The sequence below is a fragment of the Pogoniulus pusillus genome, chromosome 42, assembly GCF_015220805.1.
Source record: "Pogoniulus pusillus isolate bPogPus1 chromosome 42, bPogPus1.pri, whole genome shotgun sequence".
NCBI classification, from domain to species: Eukaryota; Metazoa; Chordata; class Aves; order Piciformes; family Lybiidae; genus Pogoniulus; species Pogoniulus pusillus.
The window spans coordinates 3,280,032-3,287,986 of NC_087305.1; the positions used below are offsets into that span (position 1 = coordinate 3,280,032).

The 7,955-nt window shown below is 55.4% G+C and overlaps 1 long non-coding RNA gene across 1 annotated transcript; it reads right to left on the reverse strand.

The window, feature by feature from the left end:
• Positions 1-4,004: 4,004 nt before the first annotated feature.
• On the reverse strand, positions 4,005-7,597 carry LOC135192542 (uncharacterized). Its single transcript, XR_010309005.1, has 3 exons — positions 7,467-7,597; positions 7,297-7,384; positions 4,005-4,087 (listed from the first exon to the last, which is right to left on the reverse strand). It is a non-coding gene; the product is annotated as an uncharacterized LOC135192542 (long non-coding RNA).
• Positions 7,598-7,955: the final 358 nt, after the last annotated feature.

Consider the following 7,955-nt stretch of genomic DNA (forward strand, 5'->3'; position numbering starts at 1 on the left):
GCTGTGAGCGCTGGGTGAGTGTTTGGGACTTGGTACAGCCTGGAGAAGAGGAGGCTCAGGGCAGAGCTCATTGCTGTCTGCAGCTCCCTTCAGGGAGGCTGTAGCCAGGTGGGGTTGGGCTCTGCTGCCAGGCAACCAGCAACAGAAGAAGGGGACACAGCCTCAAGCTGTGCTAGGGGAGGTTGAGGCTGGATGTTAGGAGGAAGCTGTTGGCAGAGAGAGTGATTGGCATTGGAATGGGCTGCCCAGGGAGGTGGTGGAGTGGCTGTGGCTGGAGGTGTTGAAGCCAAGCCTGGCTGGGGCACTTAGTGCCATGGTCTGGTTGGTTGGGCAGGGCTGGGTGCTAGGTTGGGCTGGCTGAGCTTGGAGCTCTCTTCCAACCTGCTTGATCCTATGATTCTATGATCTCAAAGGTCCCTTCCAGCCCCAACAGCTCCATGGCTCTAAGGTTCATCTCATGGCACATTACCTCAGCCCCTTGCACTCTCCCCGGGCTCTGGCAGTATTAGTTTCAGCAAATTCATTTTCCCTCACAAAAGCTTTTGGTTGCTTTGGGCTTAGGGACTGTTTAGAGTTCATTGTTTTCCCCAGCTGCCTTGTTGTGCTGTAACGCTGAGACGCCTGCTCTGCAGGAACTTAATCTCCCCTTCTCCTCCAGCAGTCCTGCTCTGTGAAAATCTGTTCCCTGCTTTAGTGCAAATTGTTGATGGGAGATAGCAGCAGGGTCTTGCTGCTTCTACTTAACGTGTCAGCAGAGCAAGACATCTGCTTGCAATTACGGGCACGGCCCCGCTGAAGGCTTGGAGTGGTAGATGGTAGAAGATAATAGGAAATCTTTATCAATTCATAATTCCTGGTGTCACACAAAGGAATAGATTGCATTGAAAAGGTTCTTTCTTTCTTTTATTTTTCTTTCCCCCTTCCCCCTTCCCCTTTATTTTAATTTACTGAATGATGGGATAAGCCCTGAGATGGATATCGAGGGCAAATGCCTCCTGCTCTGCAAGGAGCGATCCTGGGGTTCCCACGCAAAAGCCACAGTGAGCTAGAGCCGGTCTAGGGAGCAGGAGAGCTCTGAAGGAGCTCCCTCACTGCCTGCCGTGGTGCCCAGAGGGGCAAATCCTCTTGGAAATGATTTGCCGCTGGCCTTACAGCAGGCTCCAGGGAATGACAATCGTCCCCAGCGCGGTGCTCGAAGCACTCAAGTCTCCGAGATGGGGGCGAGTGGCTCCAGCTGAGCTGCTGGGCATCAGCACCTCTCCTGAGCTGCAGGACCACCCCTGTGTCACCCCAGCACGTCCCCAGCAGCTGTTGGACCAAAAGGCTCTCTTCTCACCTTCCCCAGCCCTGGGGTAACTGGCATGGATGGATGCCCGCCTGGGCAGCGGGGTGAGGGGCTCCCACCCTGCCTGCACCACGCATGTGCCCGGGGAGCGGAGCTCAGGGCACCCCAGACGCACTGGGACAGGCTTGTGGTCACGGCACGGGTGACCCTACGGGCTTGGAAGGGACTTGCCCACGCCTGGCTGCTGCAGCACAGAGGGAGCTGGGTGGGAGCCTCCTGCCTGGGGTGCAGGAAGGGGCTGTGCCCCTCGCCCATCCCTCATCTCCCCTCCAAGGCTGCTCGGGGCAGGGCAGGCTGTCAGCAAAGCTATTCTTGGCTTTCTTCAGCCCATTCGTCAGCCCTCCGGGAGTCTGCTGTAATCTCCTCTGTGATTAAGGGGCTCGGAGCATGTTCAACGTCGTTAAAGAAACAAGAAAATAATAATAGTAATACTAACGCTGTGTGCTCAGGAATGCTCCCGGGCGCAGCCCGAATGGCATTCGCTGCCTTTCGGCAAGGAGCTGCTCATGCTTCAGCCTTAGCAGATTAACAGAGGCCACATCCCCTGGCTCACAGCTTTCCCAGCTCTCTCCTGCAGCAGTCCCAGCTCCTCTTCCCCGCCGAACCCTCTCTGCTTGGACATGGATCTTTATCTCTGGGGAGAGGTGTGGGGGGATGTGTCTGAGCGCAGGCACTGGGGGCTCTCAGTGAAGGTGGGAGAGAGACAGATGCCAGATGCTGTGTCTGCAAGTGTGGGCTGGAGGGAGGCAGCTGGCAGGCAGGAGGGGTTCCTGGCAGCACCTCTTCCTCACCCTCCACAGCAGGGTCTGCCTGCTGCACCACATAGAATCACAGAATCGTTTCTGCTGGGAGAGACTCTAGGAACATTGAGACCAAGCATCAACCTAAAACATCAGCCTAGTCCAGAGATGCCCTGAGAAAGCTCTTGGGGATGGGGGCAGGTTGGGAATTTGGGAAGCTGGGTGTGGCTGAGGTCATGGGGGTTTGGGATTGTTCTGCCAGAGCATCTGCCGTGCTCCAGGGATGTGAAGCACATCCTGGGACCCTTTGGCTAATGGCACTACTGGTGCACATGTCTGTCACTGGCTCCTGACCATCACCCAGCCCAGGAAAAACCATGAGCAGCATGGGACTGAGAAGCAAGCAGAGAAATGAGACGTGTGGGAAACCCTGAGCTGATTTCTAACGTGCCCTGAACTTCTGGGTGCTGCTGGAACTGCCAAACCTTCACTGAGGCAGGGAGAAAATGCATGGCAGGGTCTGCAGACACAGAGGACAGCCTGGGGCTCCTGCCACTGGTGCACCCAGTGGGCCCAGCTCTGTGTGATGGGGGCTGCAGGTCCCCTGGGCTGAGGATGGGTTTGCTCTGTGCAGAGGAGGAGTCTGGTTCTGTTTTAAGCTCCCAGATGTTGGTCCTGTTACCAGCACTTCTTTTTGCTGAAGCAAATTCAAAACATCTCTTTGCCTGTAAGTTCTCAGGCATGAGACATGGGGAATTTCATGTCTGTACAGCTCCCAGCACCAAGTGCAGGCTGACCCTGCTCTGCTGGACGTGCAGAGACATCTCACTGCAAGGCAGAGGTTCTGACAGAGTACCCAGCAGGCCTGGGTACCTCTGGGGGGGGGGGTAGGCAGCTTGGGATGCTCCTAGGTGACCTCATTGCTGTCTACAATGATTCTATGATTCCATGATTCTACAACTACCTGCAGGGAGGCTGTAGCCAGGTGGGGTTGGGCTCTGCTGCCAGGCAACCAGCAACAGAAGAAGGAGACACATCCTCAAGCTGTGCCAGGGCAGGTTGAGGCTGGATGTTAGGAGGAAGTTGTTGTTAGAGAGAGTGATTGGCATTAGAATGGGCTGCCCAGGGAGGGGGTGGAGTGGCTGTGGCTGGAGGTGTTGCAGCCAAGCCTGGCTGGGGCACTGAGTGCCATGGTCTGGTTGGTTGGGCAGGGCTGGGTGCTAGGTTGGGCTGGCTGAGCTTGGAGCTCTCTTCCAACCTGCTTGATTCTATGATTCTGTGACAAACATCTCTGCTGGGACAGCAGATATTCAGAGTCAGACCTGAGGGGACCCTGAGCAACCTGATCTAGTTGGAGATGTCCCTCCTGACTGCAGGGGGGTTGGACATTGGACAAGATGACCTTTGAGGGTCCCTTCCAACCCGATGCATTCTGTGACTATGTTTTTGCAGTGCTGAGGACCTTGCAGGTTGTACAGATGCAGGAGAAGCTTTGGGAACACCTCCTCGGGCCCCGGTGTTGCCTTTGCCTGGGTCTGGCACTCGCTGCTGGGGCTGGCTGGACAAACATCCCCCTTAATCACTTCAGATTTGGGGAAGGAGAAGCAGCTTCTACGTTACAGCATGAGGTGTGATTTTTGCTTAACTAAGACTTCCTGAGCCGTTTGATCTTGATACCACCAACACAGAGCTGGATCGCTCCAGTTCCTTGCTGCTAAGCTGAAAAGTCCCTGGAAAGCAGAGCAGGTTTAATGTTCAAAGGGGCTCTGAGCTCTCTCCTGCACTGCTTACGCCCGAGTGTGCAGCTGGCAAGGCTCCCTCCAGGGCACAGAGCAGTCAGGTTTGGGCAGAGTTTCAGTTTTTATTGTTTAAAAGACAGGAAGAGTGGAAGCAGCATCAGCAGTTCTTGCAAAGCTCAGCCCTTGCCTGCCCCTCTGGTGTTTTGCCAGGCTGTGCCCTGTGCAGGAGTCAGGATGTGGCTGCCAGAGTCAGGCTGCTTGCCCTGGGATGGAAACAAAATAGGGACTGTGGGGTCTGGGGTACACAAGCCTGTGCCCTGCTGTCTGTGCAGTGAGGAGAAGTGTGTGGTCTGGAGGGGATGGCTCTGTGTAAGGGGCAGGTTGGTGGTGTCACAGAATGGGTTGGAAGGGACCTTAAGGACCATCCAGTTCCACTCTCCCACCATGGGCAGGGACATCTCCCACCAGTCCAGGTGGCTCAAGGTCTCATCCAGCCTGGCCTTGGATACCTCCAGGGAGGCTGTGGCTCACAGAATCACAGAATGTGATTGAAGATCATGTTCTGTGCTTCTGTGCTCCACAACCTCCCTGGGCAACCTGTGCCAGTGTCTCCCCACCCTCACTGTCCAGAATTTCTTCCTCATCTCCAGTCTCATTCTCCCCTCTCCCAGCTCTAAGCCATTGTCCCTCATCCTATCACTAGAAGGCCTTCTAAAAAGTCCCTCCCTAGTGTCCTGCTCATTTGGAAGGTCAGATGATGCAGGATTGAGTTCATGGCCAGCAGGGCAAGGGAGAGGATTCTGCCTCTTTACTCTGCTCTCCTCAGACCCCACCTGGAGTCCTGTGTGCAATTCTGGAGCCCCCAACACAAGCAGGACATGGAAGTGTTGGAGCCAGTCCAGAGAAGGCCACCAAGATGCTGAGAGGGCTGCAGCAGCTCTGCTGTGAGCACAGGCTGAGAGAGTTGGAGCTCTCCAGCCTGCAAAGGAGAAGGCTTTGAGGAGACCTTGGAGTGGCCTTGCAGTATCTGAAGGGGGCTCCAGAAGGGCTGGAGAGGGACTATTGACAAGGTCTGGGGATGAGGGGAGGGGGAGGAATGGGTTTGAACTGGCAGAGGAGAGATTGAAACTGGATGTTAGGAAGAAGTAGTTTAGAGTGAGGATGGTGAGACACTGGCACAGGTTGAGGGTGGTGAGACACTGGCATAGGTTGAAGGTGGTGAGACACTGGCATAGGTTGAGGGTGGTGAGACACTGGCACAGATTGAGGGTGGTGAGACCCTGGCACAGGTTTCCTAGGGAGGTTGTGGAGCACAGAATCACCCAACGTGATCAAAGATCACGTTGGGTGATTCTGTGCTCCACAACCTCCCTGGAGGTGTTCAAGGCCAGGTTGAATGAGGCCTTGAGTGCCCTGTTCTAGAGAGAGCTGTCCCTGCCTATAGCAGGAGGTTGGAACTAGATGATCCTTGAGGTCCTTTCCAACCTAAACCATTCTGTGATTTCTTCCTCCCCCCTCTCCTCTCTCAGATCTTTTAGTAGCTGACAGTTGTTAGCAGCGTGAGGTACTAACCTCTGATTCTGAAGGCACGAGCTGGGGCTGGTTAATCACTTCCAAATGCCCTCTTCCAAAGGCTATATTGTTTCAGCCTTCAGCCACTAATTTCTTGAAATCTCTGAAATAAGACTCTGCTCTTGAACATGTGCTGCAGAGTTGTTCCTTTCCGCTGTAGTTAAAACATATCCATGTGGTTTAATTCAACAAGAGGGCTGGAGGGGACATTTTTTCCACCAGTTTTCTCTTCTTCCCCCCCCCCCCCCCCCCCCCCCCAAAATCTCCTCTCTTTTTCTTTAGAGCTGTATCTGCCAAACCACCCCAGCTCAGTGCCAGCAGCAGCCCCTGGGATGATCCCAAATGCTTCTGGGGGATAAAAGTAATTGTGGTTTTTGGGGGCCCAGCGTCATTGCCTTGTGATACAGACCCTGAGGTGCCTCAGAGGCTGTTCACAATGACCTGCTGGCTGAGGACAACTGCCACCAGCTCTGGGTGCAGGTACTGAAGAGACACGAGGAAGAAATAGGAGATTGAGACTGGAGATTAGGCAGAAAAGCTGGGTTGGAAGAGGGCTTAAAGATCATTTACAGACTGTAAAGATCAAAGAATCAACCAGGTTGGAAGAGACCTCCAAGATGACCTCCAAGACACCTTCTGATCTAGGGTCGAGTGTCCCTGCCCATGGCAGGGGAGTTGGAACTAAATGATCCTTGTGGTCCCTTCCAAATCTGACCCATTCTATGATCACCCAGTCCAATTCTGGACAGTGAGGGTGGGGAGACACTGGCACAGGTTGCCCAGGGAGGTTTGTGGATGCCTCATCCCTGGAGGTGTTCAAGACCAGGTTGGATGGAGCCTTGAGCAACCTGGGCTGGTGGGAGGTGTCCCTGCCCGTGGCAGGGGGTTGGCACTGGATGATCTTTAGATCCCTTCCAACCCACCTTGAGTGCTGTGTCCAGTTGTGGACTCCTCCATTGCAGAGAGATGTTGAGGTGCTGGAAGGTGTTGAGAGAAGGGCAGCAAGGCTGGGGAGGGGCCTGGAGCACATCTCTGTGAGGAGAGGCTGAGGGAGCTGGGGGGGTGCAGCCTGCAGCAGAGGAGGCTCAGGGCAGAGCTGATTGCTGCCTGCAGGGAGGCTGTAGCCAGGTGGGGTTGAGCTCTGCTGCCAGGCAGCCAGCAACAGAAGAAGGGGACACAGCCTCAAGTTGTGCCAGGGGAGGTTGAGGCTGGATGTGAGGAGGAAGTTGTTGTCAGAGAGAGTGATTGGCATTGGAATGGGCTGCCCAGGGAGGTGGTGGAGTTGCCATTGCTAGAGGTGTTGAAGCCAAGCCTGGCTGGGGCACTTAGTGCCATGGTCTGGTTGGTTGGGCAGGGCTGGGTGCTAGGTTGGGCTGGCTGAGCCTGGAGCTCTCTGCCACCCTGCTTGATTCTGTGATTCTATCAAGGGTCTCCAGATGGGTTTCCCAGCAGCTGCCACCTTGCAGACTGCTTGTCTGAAATAGGAACACCTGGACTGGACTTGGGGCTGTGCTCTCCTTGTGCCGCTGGGTGAGGAGAGGTCTCTGCTCCCTCTGTCCCTTTGCCAGTGCCACTGGTCGGTTATTGCCGTTGGTGTCTCAGCAGCAGCTGCAGCCCCGAGCCGGGCAGGCAGCTCAGCATGGCTTGTGTGGTACAATCTGAAGAGCAGTTAAGGTAGCACTGCTGAGAGAGCCTGGCAGGCTGCTTGCACGGATCGTTAGACAGCCTAAGGGCTGGGACCTGGATGTTATCATCCTGCTGGAAAACTCCCAGTTTATGTTTCCCTGTGAATTATCCTTCTGGGCTTCAGCAGCTCAGCCCCTCTGTGCAGGCACGTTCCCTGCAGATCCCCACAAGCTCCCTGCCTTTCCCATAGGCACAAAGGTTTCCCTCCAGGTACCTTCAGGTCTTCAGGTGCCCTCCATCAAGCGTGTCCTTGTGAGCAGCCCATTCCCAGTCCCTCAGGAACACGAGCAGGTTAGTACAGGCTGAAAGGAAAAGCCAGGAGGGATTCAGCCCTAACCCAAAACGCAGCCCAGCCCTTCCCTTCCCGTTTCTGTGCTTCCCCACCAGCCTCCTTGGCTTTGCTGGGATGCAAATGGCATCGTTCATCGCGGCGGGAGGCTGAGCACCAAGGGACTACTTTAATGTCTTTCCGAGAGGCTGCCTGGGCTGCTCTGCAGGCAGCCAAAGCAGCCAAAGGCAGCTCATCAGCCCACCTGGCTCTGCAGGCTGCTGTCTTTCTGATGCAGCTCAGAGGCTTCAGGTCGCCAAAGGAAGACTTCTCGAGGCCTAAGCTTTCCTTGGTAAAGGTCTGAGTGGTGCTTTCCTAGGGCGCTGGAGATGCTGCACTGCTCTGCTTGCCAGGGCTGCCAGCTCCGTGCTCCCTGCCGGTGCCACGCAGGGTCACACTGCCAGAGTGGCCAGAGGGACCTCAAGGAGATTCGTGTGAAGCCCCTGGAAGGTAACTCAGGCAGAGGAGGAAGAAGCTTTTGAGCAGAGCTCTGTGCAGAGCTGTCCTGGTTCAGGAGCCAGAATAAACTGCCTCTGGTTACAGAA